The sequence below is a fragment of the Perca flavescens genome, chromosome 20 (assembly GCF_004354835.1).
Source record: "Perca flavescens isolate YP-PL-M2 chromosome 20, PFLA_1.0, whole genome shotgun sequence".
In the NCBI taxonomy this organism is placed as follows: Eukaryota; Metazoa; Chordata; class Actinopteri; order Perciformes; family Percidae; genus Perca; species Perca flavescens.
In genome coordinates, this window is record NC_041350.1 from 16,740,977 (window position 1) to 16,761,184 (window position 20,208).

Consider the following 20,208-nt stretch of genomic DNA (forward strand, 5'->3'; position numbering starts at 1 on the left):
TGTGTGCGCGCGCTCACATACACACACACACACACCTGGACAACTTATTAGCAATTAAAGTCAGGAACTGGAGAATGGTTTAGCTCCAGGTGGTGATCAGTCATTAATGTGTGATCAGCTCTGCAGGTAAATGTTTACCTCAGACTGGTTAGACATTACCGGAGCCTAGAGGCTATAGAATCAGTAGGCCTTGACTGGAAGAGTTTGTAACAGTTTAACTATTTGTAACTGCGGCACATGATAATGACTCATTTGTTTCTTTAAGAACTGGAAAAGGTGCAAACAAGGAAAGCAAGAGTTAAGGTGTTCTAGATAAACGTAAAACAGGTTTATTTGGACATTAAGTTGTTGTGTTGTTGGAAATACATTTCAGAAAATGTGTAAAAGTCTAGGAAACTGCTTGGCCAGATTTTTTGTTGTAGTAACAGGCTACGTGATAGTACACCGCATAGTGTGGTGGAGAAGAGTGATGTAGAGAAAACACGAAAGGGGAAAGGGGGGGGGCGGAGGTTCATGGAGTTCAGTACAAAAGCATCTCGCTTTCTATGAAAACATGGCAATGTCTTTTTTTTTTTTCTTCTATGTAAAGTAAGAAGGGCGACCACTGAGAGTGAGAGAGAAAGTCAGAGAAGGATGGAAATTACAGTTGAAACACATACTAGTCCACTTACCTACTGTGCTTTATTCTGACACAGAAGATCCTGTCAAACCTGGACTGATCAGCTGCTCAACCAACAATTCTGCAGGGCACCAACCTACAGTTGGTCCTGCACTCGAGGTACATATGAAAGACTCATTTAAAAATAATAAATTATTTTTCGGGGGAAATAAAGTTAATAATATCTCTAACATGAACTCTTGATGATGCTCTCTCTCTCTCTATAGGCAACAACCACGTGGCTTACATCATTCTCTGCCAAAACATAGGCGACGACCGGTAGGTGCCATTTTGTTTCCCCTTTTCTCTTAATACCTGCAGTATAAGGACATTTTCGCATTGTCACTTTTTTCAAGTGACCTCCTTACGTGAAAGAATGATCCCTCATTACGCCATCATGCTGCCCCCTTCTTAAGTATCTGGAGCAGTGACTGGGGTCAGTGCTGACCCTGGGAATGAGTGTAACGAGAGAACACGCTACAGTGAAACTGAAGGGAAACTGAGATAGTGAGCATTGACAGGATTGAGCTCCCAGGTGGGGTGTCACCCTCAGGGGAGGCAACAGTTGCTGACACAGGTGTGTGTGTGTGTGTGTGTGTGTGTGTGTGTGTGTGTGTGTGTGTGTGTGTGTGTGTGTGTGTGTGTGTGTGTGTGTGTGTGTGTGTGTGTGTGTGTGTGTGTGTGTGTGTGTGTGTGTGTGTGTGTACGTACACTTTTCACACACTTGTGTGTGTCTCTCAAGGGAATGCACACTTTTCACACACTTGTGTGTGTGACTCTCAAGGGAATGCACACTTTTCACACACTTGTGTATATGTGTCAAGGGAATGCACACTTTTCACACGTGTGTGTGTGCACTTTTCACACACGTGTGTGTCTCTCAAGGGAATGCACACTTTTCACACACAAGGGAATGCACACTTTTTGTGTGTGTGTGTGTGTGTGTGTGTGTGTGTGTGTGTGTGTGTGTGTGTGTGTGTGTGTGTGTGTGTGTGTGTGTGTGTAAGTTCTTGGCAGGAGCATTTCTTCGGGCTCTCTTCACGAATGAATATTATTTGGTTATTGCTCATTAGAGGCCAGTGAAGATCTGGGATGATGACAATTTGACAAGTGAAAACATCCCAGTGACTTCAAGCTGTGGTCATTGTTGCAGAAATGTTGTGTAAATCAGATAACAATGTATAGAAAATATATATCGAAGAGCTTTAGCTGTTCCATTTTCCCTTTTTAACAAATTATTATTGTTTTTTTTTTTTTTTTACAGTAGCTTTAGTCACGCAGTAAGTGTTGTTGACTTTGCCGCTACCTTCCCATTGTGAAAGTGTGACCTTCCTCTTTCTCCCACTCTCTGTTCTGCTCAGCTCCATACATCTGTGTCTGTTTACCAGCCTGCCTGTGTCTCCCTCAATCTGAACTGATGAGTGCAACTCACAGCTGCTCCTCTCTTCTGTGTGTGTGTGTGTGTGTGTGTCTCTCTTTGTGCTCGGTGGTGGTGACAGCGCCATGCTCCCAAATCAAAGACGACTGACTCGCTACCACAACACACCTCCGATCGCAGAAACAAGAAAAGTTTAGATAAAAGGAGTAAACCTGGGTTTATATGTGCTTTTGATCCCTCTGTTTTCTTTACATATAACTGCGTGGATACAAACACATGAGTTACTGTATATGCATGTACATACACAACTCATACCTACGTCCACCTGGGTCACCTAAGCCTTTTGACCTGCATTCCTCTCTTGCCTCTACTTCATGTTTTATCTCGGTGTTCTGTCATTTCCTGCTCTATCTTTAGCACAATGACTGAGAAAATGTTGTGGCTTTTAAAAAGCATTTGTCAGAGTGGCGGTAGTCTGGGCCTGTACTGTGCAGGGTGTACAGTTCAAAGATAAATATGACAAAATACTAGTGTGTTTTAGGTTAAATGGGCTGTTAAATTAATTGTGAGGTGTATTTGAGAGAGTTGATGCTCACTAGTGGCGAACAATAGGAACAGGAAGTGTATGGTTTCAGGGAAGGCAGGGAGAGGTGAAGAAGAAGAAGGTGGTTAGACTTCAGTCTTCAGGCGAGTATGAGATACCCTTGAGAGCATGACATCATCTGGACAGGTGTTGTTTGCTGTTGTCCTGAAGTTAGGGCAAGGGGGCCTCGAGGTTTTGTCAGCCTGAACCTGTTGGACCTGTTTTGGACCCTCAAGACCATTTCTTAGTTCAGGTGGGAAGGTGGTGAGTTTGAAACCTGATAAATAAAGAATTTAGGGTGAGTCATCATAGAGTAGCTACACAACATGAATTCCCAAAGAAACAAAACAGAAAACACAGTCTTATTTATTGTGGGCAGAACTGAATGCGTTTCAGCTAGAAGCCATCATCAGTCCTAATTTGATCTTGTAGTTTTAGTTTTCTCTTTAATTTTGATTTGTTTTAAATAACAATCTGGTACTTTTACATATTACTACAGGTACAAATTAGGTGTTTATCTGTTAAGTTTTTAATATTTCTTTTTTTACAAACTAAAATGATTTTTTAACTGTCCCCTATCAATTAAACAACACTGAAAAGATTGTATTATCATAACATTTTTGGCTGTTTTTTAGAACTAATACCACAACCACAGACTACACTCTTGTGCCATAATAAGAACTGAAAGAATTAGTTGATGAATAGATAAGTCGATCAACAGACAATTTATCAAGTATTTGGATAATGTATTAGTCCTTTAAGTAATTTTTTGAGCAAAAATACCAAACATTAGCGTGTCAATTGTGATGATTTTGTGCTTATCCTTGTTTTATGTGATTTATGTTTATGAAAACTGAACTTTGGGTTTAAGACTGTTGGTTGAACACAAGTTGCAATTTGATTTGATTGATAGAAAATAATCCCTAGTTGCATCCCTAGTCATCATTTTTTAAATGTTAGGTCAGCAGTCCTAGTAAAGGCCTAGGTTTGGTATCTTTTTGACATTACCATACCGCAACCTTTTGCATTTTTCCACTAAACCAAAATCTCTCTAGGCATATATGTTTACAAGAATTTGTATTTAAGTAACTGTATATATTCTATATGTTCTATGTGTGTGTGTAATGTGAAGGGGCTCTAACATACATTTCATTGTGCAATCCTGTGACCTTGTAACCTTGATTATAAATTCAATTTATTATAAAATGAAGACAATGGGTAGATGTATAAATATTTAAAATCATTACATGAATATCATGGGACCTTAGGCCAACTTTGCATCATTGCAACTTGCCTTTTAAACGGTAGGAGCTGTGTTTTGTGCACAAAGATTGTGTGCGGAGTTGTTTTTCTGTCTGCATTGCAGAGTCAAAGCTTGCATAAACTCCACAGTTGCGAATGTATGTACATATACATTTGCATTCCTATATACATTCAAACAGACTTCAGGGGACCATTGGCTTATGTGGAAGTTCCTTAAGCCTCCTATAAATATTTCTAAGAAAACACTTTCTCCTTCAGGTAGAACCCATCTCTGTGTTGTGTTGCCTGTCAGTGCTGGCGAAATGGTTCTTTGGTAATTCATTTGCAATTAGGAAATGTAAATCAGACAGGTGCTGCTGGCATCTATCAGAGTCTGTATTTGTTTTACCTAAGGCATCCCAGATCCTCCCTTTGTAATCACACGCGTGTGCATGCTTACACATTTGAAGACGTGCACGCACACTGACACAACGAGGTCACCTACATGAGTCTGAGGAGACTTTAGAAGTGCTGTATTAAAAGAGAAGCAAACTTTTTATTCAGAAGAAGGAATACAGAGTCTGCCTTGTTTCTGACTGACATATGTTCACTGTGTGTGAGAGAAGAACTGGGATCAACACTCTCTGCACATAAGGAGAGGTACAGGTGTGTGTGTGTGTGTGTGTGTGTGTGTGTGTGTGTGTGTGTGTGTGTGTGTGTGTGTGTGTGTGTGTGTGTGTGTGTGTGTGTGTGTGTGTGTGTGTGTGTGTGTGTGTGTGTGTGTGCGCGCGCATGGGCGGGGCATACTTTTCATGAGTGTGGTGTGTGTGTGAGGCGAGTGACTTCACACAGGCGCAGTAGTAAGGAAGCGTGCCAGTGTGGTGAGAGCGGAAGTAGAGTGTCAAACTGGTGAAGAGGAAGGAGGAATCTGCAACATTTGGTTTCCAGTATGTTACATTTCCACCGCATTTTAATCACCTTTTATTAATGCCAAATATTGAGCATGACAGATAAATTCTTGTTTTCAAAGACTGACCAATATGACAAATGTGCAATTTTAATATTTGGACCACGGACAAGCAACTTTTAAAAGACAGTTTTTTAATATTCAGATGCTCTCCCACACACGAAGGCACACGCCTACCACATTTTATAAACGCACACACAATTACACACGCAGTGTTTTATACCACTGGCAACTGCCTTATTCCCACCAGCTGTCTGAATGCATAAAACCCAGGCTTGTTGTTAAGTCTGGGGCTTAAAAGCACTGCCAAAAAGAAAGCTGGGCAGGAATAACGGCATTAATTCTGTGATTTGAGCCTCAGCATTTAAAAGTGCTTAAAACTAGCAGCTGGTGTCAACAAGGTAATAAAAGCAGGCACAAGGGATCACTCTGCCTGACTCGTGTTGGGCAGCAGGACGTCCATGTTAGTTTAAACGGTAGTGATGCAGGAAGAGTGGAGACCCTGGCACGGGCCACAGCCTGCCATACTGCCAGAGAAAGAGAGGGCAGTTAGGGCAATGTGATATAGTAATTTGTAGTTTATCAGCTTGTGTCATAGAAATATAACATACAATATAGATTGATGCTGGCACGTCACACCCTCTGTGTTTCATTTCATGTGTTGCGTCTCCAGCTCCAGCTGTTTCTGAAATGGCTTGAGAGAGCTCTGCCAGTGACATCACTCTCGCTGCAGCGTCTCTCTTCCTCCCTCTCAGGTGAAAGGTATCATTTGCCACAGCTCCTGCCAAGTCAGGAGTTGGAAAACTTTAATTTCCCTGGCTCCGGAGAGAGTGCCAGGGGTTTGATGTCCATTACCCAAACCCTGAAACTAGAGTTGATGTGGACTTGGATTGAGCTAAGCACTCTGTGGCAACATTAGCTAACCCCAGAACCTCTGTATCATCTTTCTTACTGTCTCTCCGCCTCTCCATTACTTCCTCCCTCCCTCTTCGCTATCACTTTCTCTCCTTTGTTGTCCTTCCTTTCTGAGAGCAAGGTTGAGATTCCTGTTAAAAAGTCAAGACTGGGCTGGACCTGGGCCACAAAGTGCATTATGATCCACCTCCTCTCTGCTACCCATTAACTTGTCCTTCACGATGTGGCAGTGGCTTGTAAATGCTTCGGCACTTCAGCACTCAAGCTCCTTTGCTCTTAAATCTACACGCCACAGTCTGTAAAACATCTTAAATGTCCTCACCACTTTGCACTGTTGCAAATCCCTTTGAAAGTGAGACTCAGCCTTTGAGTGAGCACGGGTATTTGCACATTTTAACCAAACAAAACCTGATAGAAATCTGACCAATACTAACATTTCAATTACCAGTAAGAAATCGTTTATACCAGTGGTTTCCAACCTGGGTTTCAGATAAATATTGGGCTCACCTGATGATTAAAGTGAAACAAATTAAAGACAATTCTTTAAAAGTGTAAAGTGTATTTTTTTGTGTGAAAGAAAATGCCTTATTTTAAGGGGCCTCTGGTATATGTGATTGGGATATAATTCAGTGCTTGAAATTGTACTTAATGGTGGGGATGTTTCATAAAATGTACACATTGCTGTCAGTCAAAGTGGAGGACAAGTGCAAGGTGTCCTGAAGGTTAATGGCTTAGGATACGCTGAACGTTTTAAACACCATATGGATAGGCTCATCATCTACAAGCTGTTCAAGGTTGAACCCATCCAGAACACTGTAGGATTGAGATAATAGCCTTCTTCGCCCAACTGTTGTTAAGCTACCAATCTCCTGTCAGCTGCAGAGGAACTGATAGGCATTAGGACCTGAGCAACTTTCTCCCTTTGACTCGTTTTCTCTTTCGTCAGTGTGTCAGGTACAGAATACAGAGGTGTTGGTGTGACACATCTTTCTTCCTTTCTTTCACACCACTGCTTTCTTCCTTTCCTTCGTCATTCCTATTTCTCTTCTCTCCCGTTTTACTCCTCAGCCATACACATCCGTTGGAAAGTGGCTCGCCCTCAGAGCCATCTGTTTCCAGGCAGCCTGTGAGCATTGCTGAAATATGTAGAGCCTAATTAATTCAACCAAATTGTTTTAGAATAGATTAATACAATAATGGCAGCGCATGAAAGGTTATTTCAAGTACACCACTCAGCTAATCTCATCAAAGGGTAGATTTCCCTGCTCTGCACTCGGTGAACACCCACTGCCATATAGATCCTCATATAGGGAAAGCACCTGTACTGTATGTACTGTACTGGGAAGCTTCTCAGTGTGGGTGCTGATTTCACAATCAAAATGGAAAGACAATTATTAGAGAGAGGAATGATTAATACTGTAGAAGATTAAATTAAAACTGTATACAACGTTATACAAATGCAGGGCCTTTAGAGAATTCCTGTAGAATGTAAATCAATTTGAAAAAGTATAATCTAAAAACCTAAAACTGTACACATTTAAGTACTTACTTTTAAAGTGGAGGGGGGGTGTTACAGTAGAGATGGTACAGCACCCAAACTTTAATAAAAGCCCTACAGATGTATTAAATCTTACCTAGAAAAAAAAGGATCATAATGCATAATACGATATTAACCTGTTTTTAACAAACGGTTTATTTTGGCTGTAAAATGAGCCGCCTTACCAATATTAGAAGTTATTATTGTTCAATCACGATGACATTGGTCTACGCGTCTGTAGAATACTTCTTGGTGTCTTTCCAGTTTCTGGTACTTATTTTGTAGCATTTAAGGTCAACTCGTAATTACTAGTTCTCAGTATTTGTAGTAGTGTTGAGGTCAAGGCTTGTTTTTGAACCAGTAACCTTTTTACTTTTCAATGGCTTTTCTGATCCTGCCAAGCTTTCCAGCTCATACATTATAGAAGATGGATCTGTGATGGTTTTTCCTTTGATGGTTGTTTAGCAGAACAGCTGGCGATGCTTTAAATTCTGTGACCTCTAAATGCAAAACAATAGTCACTCACTTGAAAGCACTTTATAAATGATAGCACAGTGAAGTCATTATAAAGGGTGTTGTTTTAAAGCACTCTGTAACCATATTGAGACAATGTTTCTTGATGTATTATTTTGTTGTTGTCTATTGATCCCTGAAGGGGAAGTTTGACCTGGGTGAAAAATGTCTCCGCATTTTTTAAACTACACACCCTGCTGGTCTTGTACTATTTTGTTGTGGTAGAAAGGTTTTGTAGGGAACACCAATAATATTTTAAGGTCTATAATTCCCTTGAAGGACTGGCAAACACAAGTGGTTTTCTTGCTACAGGTTTATTTGAAGCCTCTTCTTCAAATCCACCCTGAAACCTAAACTCACAGTATAACAAGAAAATAAAGACCACATTAGCTTAATATGAACATACAATGGCATGTACAGCATGTAAAATAACGTTCACAGACACAAAACCACATACCTCGTTGGCTGCATGCTGTACACAATGGAATAGAGGTTTCCTTAGATCGCTGACATCCGCTATAACAACCTCAAAACTTTTATCGGAGCATTAAATTGTCCGTGATTTGCTTGCTGTTAGTTTGCTGACTCTCTCACTCACGAGCGTCCCAAGAGGCCTTGCGCGGAGACTTCAAAATAAAAGCACTTTACTCTTACCAAATGAAATCAGTAAATAATACTAAATGCAATTTATATAATTCTAAATTATGACATTGGTTGAAAACAAATTGTACATTATTATAATGTAATTGCGACAATTATAAGGTCACATTGGTCACTAGTGCTGCAGTGGCCTGTCAGTGGTGAGTATTGCATACTGGCGTAGGCTGCCTGTTGGCACATATGTGGATTAATCACTTAAAGAATGAATAATGTTAACCATCAAGCCAACACATTTTTTTTTTAAGATCAAGTGTCACATTTTCGAAACGTGGGGTGTCTCATTCTCAAATGAAGCTCTTCACATTCTATTCCTTTGAGATTGAGAGGCTTTGCCATCAGTCACCTGGACTAACCTCTGTAGGGAATGATACAGACAGGTAAAAGTCACAGGGCTGTTGTTCATCAAGATTAATACCAGCTCACTGTCCTCCCCGGAGAGGCAAACTAACAGATTCCCTACTTGACTTCCAGAGTCGGCTCCTATAGACAGCTCTGGTTCATTAACATGAGTATTATGGCTGATCCACTTGCAATTAGGAATGTGTTTAAGACGGAGCCATGCACATACACTTACACCAGCGTGTGCACATGTCTGGATACACACTCGCCCTTACACCTACAAACACACACACACACACACACACACGCACACAGTGGCACAGTGTCGGGTGCATTTTTTTTAAGAGGAGGAATATGATAATGAACCTGGCTTGATAGAGTAATTAACTGGGCTAAATGGAAATCCCACGAGGTACAGTGATAGTTAGCAGATGTTCTCTGAAATACATTAAAGACCAAACGTCTTGTGAAGCAGCAGAAAGCGAGCGAGTAAAAGGAGGGAGAATATTGCCACTGGAGATAAAGTTTGTGGTTTTTCAAATAAGGAGTTAGAATTTGAGGTCTGGATTTTTGTGGTGGGAGCTGTTTTTATTTGGAAACAATGTTTCGACAGGAGGGGATGAATCAGCTGATCAGAGTCAAGTGGCTTATACAGGAGTAGCAGGCATATAAAGAAAACAACCTAAACCAAGCTTGGTTTTAAATAGAGAGCTTTTACGAGCAGGAGAATTGTCTGGTGAAGCGGTTAGTTAAATTTGCTTTGCTTTATGCCGGCGAAGCAGCATGTTTATAGTTGGGAACAAGCCTATGAATGTGACCCAATAAATCTGGCACTGAAAATGTTTCTGATTTAATAAAGTCTGTAACATACTAATATGGTTCTCTGATAGTTACTGTTCCCATTGACCCTGATAAAATAGAGCTGTGGTTGAATCAGTAGCTGTCCTATGAATGTCCATCCCAATTTTTTTGTCTCTGAAATTCCTTGTTCTGTTTGCAGGATTGAATGTGGTGATTAACATACTAATATGGTTCTCTAATAAATAATTTTCATAAATACAGAACCCTCATTTTATCACAGACTTCTCAACACTGTTAAAGCTGAACACAAAAAAATTAAATGCTGTTATTACTTTTAAGGCTGGTGAAAATAATATTTTGTAGTGATGTAAAGACCTTAAAACGTTTGAATTCTGTGAGTCTCAGAGGATGATAAACTGTACGAAAGGACATTTCTCAATAACTATATACATAACAGTTGAAATGAGAAATGAGTAGCAGAAACATGAAAGAGCCCTAACCTTGTTTTTGTCACATAATGTTCACTTCTTCAGTTACAATAAATGTGGCTGGCAGGCTCAATCTATAGTTTGGCTGTTGTCTATACAGTATTATCAGTGGCACCACCAGAGGCAGTGAAGTCGCACTCCGCAGCTAGCTAGCTTGCTAAGTCACACTGAGAAGAGCCATCTGCTTCCCTGTCTGAACTTTAGAACAAAGACGCCAGGCTGTCAAAGTTTCCCTCAAACAGAGAAATGCACCCTGACTCAATCACAAGCATACACATACAGGCAGACGGCCATGAACGCATATACACACGCACGCACATGCACACACAGACACTCCACCCACATATGCACACTGATTTTGGACTTGTTTCCTTCTGTTCCGGAGTGTAATGGACTTTCCCATTCTTAGTTCAATGGCTTATCTGAGAAAACGGATGTCATTTTGGATATTTCCTCTTTTTGCAAACTCAGAAATAGTTCCCTGAAAAAAATGAAATGAAATGAGGCATGTGTTGGTGCTTGTGGAGAGGAACACCTGTTAATATTCAGTTTATTACTGAATTTATTCCAGTCAGTCCATGTGGTCAGTAGGTGTAAAGCAGCTGCAGGAAGTGTACTAATGACTTCCTGTTTACTCCGCCTCCTCCCACCCACTCACCGGTTACAGCCGGCCATGTGGTCCTGCATGAACCAACTCCATCACCAATGGACCGGCACTGGACACAAACCTATGGCAGACTAAACACCCAAATATACACCTACATGACACACAGCAACTTTTACCCTAAACCTGATCTGTCTCACACTCACTCATATAAGCTGAAGTCATCTTATTCACCATGGGTGACACCCCAGATACTTGTGGGCGAGCTTGAACTTCCAGTGACCTCACACCTTAATGTATTGATCAATCAGTGTTCCTCACCGCCCCTGCCTCCTTCTAATCTAATCTTTGTTTTCTCTTTCCGGCACATCCACACTATCGCACATGAGCGAAAAACCTGGAAAACCTTTTAGCGAGCCTTATTTGACATACATAATGTGTTCCAGAGGAGTACACTTGGATCCTCTGCCAAGCTGATCTGTTTACATTAAGTGTGAAGAATCCCTGAGCATGAACCTTCCTGCCCTAACACGAGAGGACAGCTGATATCAAGCTTTAACACTTGGTCTGTTGCTTTTTTTTCACACAGTGTAGTAGCAGAGTGAATTATTAGCTAGAACGGAACCTGACATGAAGAATTATTACTGACACTTTGACATTTTGTTATCTTGAACACTTAAGATGAAAACCAGAAGGCCGTGAGTTACAGTTGTGGTCATATCTATCATAAACAGTGCAGTGTAAGCGTTACTGTTTACAGTTCTGCGCGCAGACGTGCAACATTGCACTAGCACTTCCTCTGTGCTGATGTGGAAGTTGATATATTGCGCTTCTCTCTGATGGTAAATCCTATTGGATTGTACTCTCTGATAACGTGGGCCACAACACGGAGGGAAGTTCTAAATCATGCAGCTAGATCTGGCGTTTTTTTATGACCTGACAAAGATCCAATTAAGGTCGAAATGCTGTCAGAGGAGATGCTGTATGTGGAGCGTTGCAGCGCTGGGATAACTTCTGTGCACTCAGCTAATCTGAGCTGGTTACAAACACAGAAATCTCAGTTGAGAGTTGGAGTTTCTTTGGTGTCTGTAATCGAGTGCAGCTCATAAACATAATGTAAGAGGTTAGCGAGGAGTTAAAAGTTACATCTCTGGGGAGCCAGAAGTCCTAAAACCACTGGACATGTATTATTCTTACAACCACTGCAGCCTCAGAGGAGGGTGGCTTCCTTATAACCCTCATATGGGTGTAAATATGTCTTTATATATTAAGAATACTTAAAGATCCATGAAAAAGCATAAACTAGTACCTGCATATAAATAATTAGGAGTCATTTATGGTCCATTGAAATGGTATTTCTATTTATTACACATGGTTCACACATCTATGTTCTTGTAATTTTTCTAAAATTCTAAAAACTAAGTGTTTTTAACGTGGCGTACAGTGGTTACAGCTATAATAGATTGGTCAGTGTCTGACCACCCTGTGCTGCCATGGTAACCTCTTTAATTGTCCACAGAGTATGGACGTGACATCTGCCATGGTGTGCTTGGCTTGTTTGATTATTGAAAGCCCAGGCAAAGGCACATTGATTAAAAGAGAAAACGTTCCTCTCACAAGTAAATGACTGTAGCTCCTGGTCCCTATATATATATGTGGGACTATATATTTCTGTTTTTATGAAGTATGGAGTTCAAGAATCCCTACTGCCAACCTGTCAACTTCTTAGCTCAGTTTCACCAGTAAATAGTTACACCAGAGTAAAGTGGTTGAACCTTTAGTTGAGTAGTTTTGGTCTCAGAGCTATGCAGAATCAAAAGCTTTTCGAAAGTGTTTCTCAACATATCCCAAATTAATGTGACTATATCTCCACCCAAGTTTGTTGTTGTTCCTCCCACTGAGCTCAAGGGTCAGCTCAGTCGCAGCGCTTCAGTTAATCTGTGCCACATTCCCAAGAAGATAAAATCACTCTGTGCTCGTTAACCATTACCATACTCAATTAATCATTCTCCGAAACTATAAAAGAATTTCAAGATGCCCGTCTCCTCCTCCTCGCCTCGTCCTTCCTCGTTTCCTCATGCCACTGGTCTTCCTTCATCACATCCTTGTTGACACCCGCTGGTCGCATGGCGACAAAGTCTGTCTTTCATGTACTCCCCAGTCGGCTCGGAAACACCGGTGTTGCAAGCACCCCGGAGCGCCATCTGCCACCGCCCCTCCAAGCAGATGATAAAGTTAGCATCTCCGCTTTGCATCCTTCCCCTAGATACGGACAAACAGACACACATGGAGACACACCTACACAAACCACATACAGCACACACAGTATGTTGTGTGTGTGTGTGTGTGTGTGTGTGTGTGTGTGTGTGTGTGTGTGTGTGTGTGTGTGTGTGTGGAGACACAGAAAACATGAATGAAGGGATGAAGGCAACAAGATGGTGATGGAGGATTATGGCAACAGACTCAAAAGGTGAAGAATCACTTAAGAGAGGGGAAAAAAAGGGCCATGGTTGGGGATTTGTTTAGGAGAATAAATGTTTGCTTAATGTACCCTTAAAAAGAATATGCTTCAATATAAATAAACATGTATGTATTTATATAACTTTATTAGAACTTGTAGCTCTTATTACACTGTAAAAAGCAACCTATAGAATCTACTCAATAAATGTGAGGTAACAATTTGCAGTCTGTTTGGGTAGATTTCACCACATGTTTTGAGTGAAGCATATCTACATTTAACAGCTATGATACACTAAAAGAAATTAGGTAAAGTCTACCTAATATTTCCCAATACATTACACAACTGATTACTTATAAAAAGTAAGTAACATTACCACACACTTAATACTGATTGTAAGCACTTAATACTTAATAATTGAACAATATGAGTAATTAATCATTACTTATTCAGGGAAGGTAAACTTTACTTTAAAAAAATTATTGTCAGACACAGGAGATAATTGATCATGTAAATTTCTTTTAATCAATGAAATGTTAAAAAAAAAAAGGACAGGAGGAGGTACAAAAGAACCCTCTCCACTCTGCATATTCAACTGAAACAAGTTTCTTAAACCCTTCATATGTAGATTCCAGTTTGTTTGTTATACCAAACATAAACATCTTACATATTTTTATATGTTTGAGGAACATATGCAGATATTTGCAAAGCCTTATGGGATTGTTGAAGATAACCAGTCAGTCTGTGCCTGAACAAAAAAACATAATTTTCCACATCTCAACACCGTGTCCCTTTGGTTAAATGAATTGACAGCCTAGTACCAGTCAGAAACCCACTGAGTTCAGTCCTTGCTTAACCAATTTGTGTCTTTTGAATAACCTTGATCCATGAGATGATATGCATTATTTGAATGTAGTGAATTTCAATGTGACACTGCTCTTTGGGAGATGAAATTGTCTGATTGCATTGTACAGTGAGCATTCTTCAGCACCAACAGTAAGTTCCCAGGAAACAGTCTGTGCCTGAACACGGTGACAAACAGTTCATTAGCTTACTTTTGAGGCTCTGGACCTTCTTGAGCAGCTTTGCGCTGTCAAGCACCAAAAGAGTTTCTGAAATACTTTAAGTATACTCAAGCTTCTTGGAATACTCAAGTTTGAGAGCGTAGATCAATCCCATCAACTGCACACATGCCTTGGTTCGGTTTCCACACACGTTCAGCACTTTGTTTCCCTCCATCGCAATCAACACATCTGCTGTATGCTCCTTGGCTGCAGGATTATGGATCACAAGCACCTTCATGGTTCAGTCCATGTTGTCCTCATTTTCATTCATTAAGTTAAGGACAATAACAAAATACTATCCCAATACATTTATTGATCATGTTTTCTTGGTTAAGCCAAATCAACCCAATTAGAGTTTGTTTTTAATAATCAGCACTTCAATACAATTCAGTGACAAATTAAAACTGTGACTTTATTGCCTATTTCTCACTTCAAATGTTTTTAAAACCCTATTTTAGTAACTGATTAGCAGTAATATGAGAAAGTTTGCATAAAGTATGTTGGTTTAAAAACCTGCATTATTAATATAACCAAGTTACATTATGATTTTAATTGTGGATAGACCTCCTGCCTCGTTACAAACTAAACTGACATTAGAAGGGGTGGCATGTCTGTCCCATAATGGTGGCTGTGCCAAGTATCCGCAGTTTCTATGTACTATATATGTGTGTGTGTGTGTTTGTGTGTGATTGGTATCGGAAATTAAACCATTGTATCAGGGCAACCCTATGTGTAACCATGTGATACCTTGAATTGATCGATCATTTAATAACATACCTAGCAATCTTGGATGAGATCTTCTTGATGTTCCCCAGTAGCATGGGGTCCTTTTTTAGAAAAAACATTGAAGACAAAATTTAGTATAAATTGAAGTTAACTTTTGTTGCCCCCAAAATAGATTAATATAAGTGTTCGTATATATCCACAGTAGATGGAAGATATGTGGCATAGAGATGACTATCCAGAGGCCTGTACGAAGCAGGATTTGGCGTTAACAAGCTAACTTAAGGCTCAACCCAGGATTTTCTGTACTACGAAGGTGGATCAGTTGTTATCGGGTTCAATCGCCGTGGTAACTCGTGGTAATGCTGAACACCTAACCTGGTCGGGAGCAGGTTAAGTTGGAGATCAGAGTTCAACCAGTGTTAAAGCACTTCCTACTGACCAATCAATAGGTCGATTGATAACTGTGTCACCATTCTTAAAGAAGATCAGGTGGAGCTCGGTGCAGAGAGAGAGAGAGGGGGAGAGAGGGGTGCGCTCATAAAAGTTAAAACATTTAGAGACCAACAACCCCGTTAACATGGGTATTTTTATGAAATATAGCCTATATATTTTAATGGGAGGGAATTACATATCGGCTTCTTGAGCCGTGTGTCGCCAATGCGCACATCGGTTTGAATTATGTTTTTATTTTATTTGCTCTCACGATCGCTTCCCACTGCCAGGGTTGCAACTGAAATAATAGGCTAAAGCAACGACAGTTTATGGAAAGCCCAAGTGTAATTATGGCCATATCTTGGTCCTGACTGATGGGGAAGTGCTATCGATGATAAGAGTTGTTATTTAAACATCTACAGCGTTGGCTATTTTTTTTTGTTGTTGCCAGCTTTCCTTCCTGTTTCAGGAAGCAGCGACTGTATTGCGTTTTCCCTGGAAAACCGAGTCTGTGTCCTTCATATTTATGTAGAATTATAATTTGCTCTTCTTATATATAACATGCGGCTCTGGTAGATGTTTGCGATTGGTCGTGGTGCGCAAACACCGCCTCTTTTATGTGAACGTGCGCGTCTCTAGATTGGACAAACCTGGGTTGATTGAAGTAGTTGATAACCACCTTCGTGACACCGGTTATCCGGGACCGCAGTTGTTGGGGTTAGTGAAGCCAGATTACTGAAAGAAATCCAGGCCATGTTGATCTTGCTTCGTAGTACAGGCCTCAGGTGACTATCAACTCTGTAACCTCTTCTTTATTGCAGTTTTGCATAAACTTTCCTTGATTTCAGGAGCAATTAGAGCTTGAAAGACATTAAATGAAACTGACAGCGGTTCACTGAACACATCTTTTCCTCTGCGCTTCCTCAGCTTGGTTTCTCTATCAAGATTTGACGTTTTTAATTCTGTCGCTGTGTGCTTTTTAATGCAGGGAAAATTCTTTCAGCTCCGTCTTACCTGCTTCAAGATGGAAATGATAATAAATAATAAAACTCCGAGCTACAGTAACACAATAAAAAGAAACCAATGGGTCTGTTTTTCAAAACCAAAGGATCAGACCTGGCTGAGTAAGTGATTAAAGTTCTTGCCTGTCAGTCAACAGATTTCGTTGAAATTGCCAGCTTTATCAGAGTACATCTCACATAGATTAATGTAATCAGATTGTACTTTAAATGCATTTCACCGCCAAAATAACCCCAAACAAATCTATAATGATGGCTTTGGCCCCAAACTAAAACAAGCCAAAGTGTCTAATGGAGTCATCAGCCCACTCAGATTATCATCATCTGTTTGGGCTCGCTACCTCTGTGTCACACACACACACGCACACACGCACACACACACACACACACACACACACACACACACACACACACACATGCTTATCCCTCAGATTCCCAACTACAAGGAGCAAAGAAGTGTCAGGAGATGTTTAATTAAGACAACAGATCAATTAACAGCTCAATTAGCCTGGCTAATTAGGGGCTCAGTTGGAACAAAAGCTTGCTCTCCTCTACTCTCTTTGTCTCAGTGTCTCTCTTTCACTCTCTCTTTATCACACACACACACACACACACACACGTACGTACACATGCACACTCACACCCTCTCACAGGGTTTGAGCACAGGACATGGTTTTCGCAAAAACTCGCTATAGAGAACATAATCCTACTTAATCGTCAGTCCAGATTTGGGCTGAAAATTGCCTGGAAGGGAGGATAGGAGCAGAATTCTCTCCCTCTCAGTTTTATCTGTGAATCCAGGACACTGGTGATCTCAGAGGACTAATTGAAGTTACAGAAGCCTGGAGGTTGGGGTGCATTCTAGTTAACATGGTTTTAATGTGGCAGTGTGCATGACATCATTCTGTTCCGATACAGTATTTGAATGTATGCATGTAGATATTTATAAACTCGGCTATTTCAACCTGCACATTATCCTCTTTCTCAGAACAGTGACCCTGTGACTAAGGGCATAGCTGACTGACTGATGTTATATATTTAGCAATAAAAAAAATTCAATTCTTTGATGTTTGAATCATTTAAAGTATAAATACTAACTGTTTCAAATTCACCATCATCCATTCACCTTACAAAGTACTACAGATAGTCGACAACATGTTTTACAGCCTGATTGTTGCCACGTCATTAGGGCCGCTACCCCTCGTATCTCACTTTTTCATTCTTGGTAGGGGTAATTCACTTGCACCTTGACTTTGATAGGGGCATATCCCTACCTTTCATATCCAGATATATGCCTGTGCCTGAAAATCTTCTGTTAACCTGAAAAATGTGTATATTTGTGAAATAATTTCTCCCCTATCTACACTGTCGTGTTTTTTGTCGCCTAGTTTATTCTTCATGTTTTGAGCTCTCTGGTAATGGTGGATATCAGAAAAAGGACAACCATGCAACATCATTATTAATTGTTAGATAATGTTACAAATATTTTTGTATTATTAGACTGTGCGTATAAACAGGTAGATGGTAACATAGGTGCGGATATTGTAAGAAGGTGCGTGTTTGTGCTGGTCGTGGGCAGGGTAACCTCTGTGTGAGATAGATGTTCTCATCTGCCCTTCCTTAGCTGTCCCTGGGGTGTGTGTGTGTGTGTGTGTGTGTGTGTGTGTGTGTGTGTGTGTGTGTGTGTGTGTGTGTGTGTGTGTGTGTGTGTGTGTGTGTGTGTGTGTGTGTGTACGAGCTAGCATGCAAGCATGTGCACTCGTGTGTGCGCCTGTGTGTGTGTCAAATAGGGTTCAGATGCCTGGTCACCCCATATATCTCCAATGCAGCAGACAGGTCTGGGGTTCTGTTGCTGATGCACTGTCTTCTCTCATTACTGGGCAGGACCAGGAGCAGGCCCAGGCTCGAGACACATACACACACACACACACACACACACACACACACACACACACACACACACACACACACACACACACACACACACACACACACACAGACACACACACACAGACAGTTTTTCTGGGACAATTAAATGCTACTGGAAACACTGGAAGAATCTGCCTAAAGTGAAGGAGACGGCTGGAAAACAGCTTCAGATTGATGAATGTTGAATTACACACACACACACACACACACACACACACACACACACACACACACACACACACACACACACACACACACACAATGGGACACACTGTGCAAGTCTTGTGACAGGATGACTGACAGTAGGGCAGGCTGTTGCAACATGACTTCCTCTCTGTCTCACACGCAAGCAGGCATGCACGCAGGGGATCACGCTCTCACACACACACACACACACACACACACACACACACACACACACACACACACACACACACACACACACACACACACACACACACACAAACACACACACAAACACAAACTTCCCTATGTTCCAGTGTTAATAAATTTTGTACCAACAGCTGTGCGATCTGATCTGGCAATGACGTCCAGTATCCACTGACTCTCCTCCTTCCTGTTTCTCTTCCACTTCCTGTCCATCTGAACCTGCCCAGTAACACATCCCATAGTTTACAGTATTAGTTTGATGACTGGATTCCTACCAGTTACTGAATAAAGGGAATTTCATTCATATTGACCCCTGATCTTGGCTAAGTGGGGGAGGGGGGAGGTGTGAGCACCCTGCCAATGAGAGGAAAAGATACATTGAAAAATGAGTCCCGTAACAGCAGAGAAATATGTTATTTCTCCTTTGTAATAATAAGAGAAACCCAGTTCACACCCTGACAGATGTTGAGGAACAACATAGTGCAGAATGGAGTTCAATTATGAATCACAATCCAAGGAGTTGGAATATGTGACCCTGTATGACCATCCAAAATCAGTTAAAGGAACATGAGACCTATGCAGAGGGTTGACATCAAATATAGACCCCCCCCCCACACATAAATGGTAATAAAAGGGAATATTTGAAAGATGTTAAACAAACAACAAAATCATTGATATTAATTTGGATAACTTGGGAGAGCATATGACTAAGACAACTTTCTGCATCACATACATCTTTATGCTGGCATCTTGGCCAGGTCACCCTTACAAAAGAAGTTTCCATCATCAGTGGGACTTACCTGTTTAATGAAATAAATACCTTTCTAGTACTCCAAAGGTTTAGAGTTTAAGCATTGTCCACAGCATCATTGTTCTACACTCCTTTCATCTCTATAGCTTTATCTTTTTTATCCTGGCCTAAGTAGACTGACATTAGGAGTCTTGCAGTTACTAGAAATGGGTCACTCAGCAAACCCTCTGGCTACCATGTAACCCTGCTTAATCACTACCTTTCATGATTTGCATTTTCATTTAACAAAAAAAAAAAAATATATATATATATAAACAAAAGAGAGACATTTAGCGCAGAGCAGCCAGGGGAAGATTCCAGCAGTGGATAACTGGCCTTAAGCCATTCCTCTGGCCTGCTGCTCTCTGAATAATGTATGGTCTTTTTAATGAAGCCCCTTTTTTGTTGTTTTTTTACTTCTCTAGGATGTAGGGTAAAATTAGCATACTCCTGTGTCTGCATCTTAATGAGGGTTTGGCTACTACAGCTTGGTCGTGCTCAGAGCTACGCCCATTCTTATTGATCTTAGATTAAGGGTGAGATAAGGATAGCCATAACAAGAATTCAACCACCCTGCAAGTTGATGTAGAGAATTTCGTAACGATGAAGGAAAGCCAGTTGCTTTGTCTTGTGATACATGGAGTGTAGCCATCACCTCTCTGAAGTTTAGGGTCCCATGAGGCTACGGTTATTAAAACTAAAATGTGAAACAAAA

The 20,208-nt window shown here is 40.7% G+C and overlaps 1 long non-coding RNA gene across 3 annotated transcripts in view; it reads left to right on the forward strand.

Annotated features, from left to right (window-relative positions):
• Window positions 1–20,208, forward strand: part of LOC114547140 (uncharacterized) — a 100,368-nt gene that overhangs the window by 6,690 nt on the left and 73,470 nt on the right. For all 3 annotated transcript variants that reach the window (XR_003691113.1, XR_003691115.1, XR_003691114.1), the window contains exons 2-3: window positions 696–778; window positions 886–937. This is a non-coding gene — a long non-coding RNA (uncharacterized LOC114547140). The remainder of the gene's footprint in view (window positions 1–695; window positions 779–885; window positions 938–20,208) is intronic.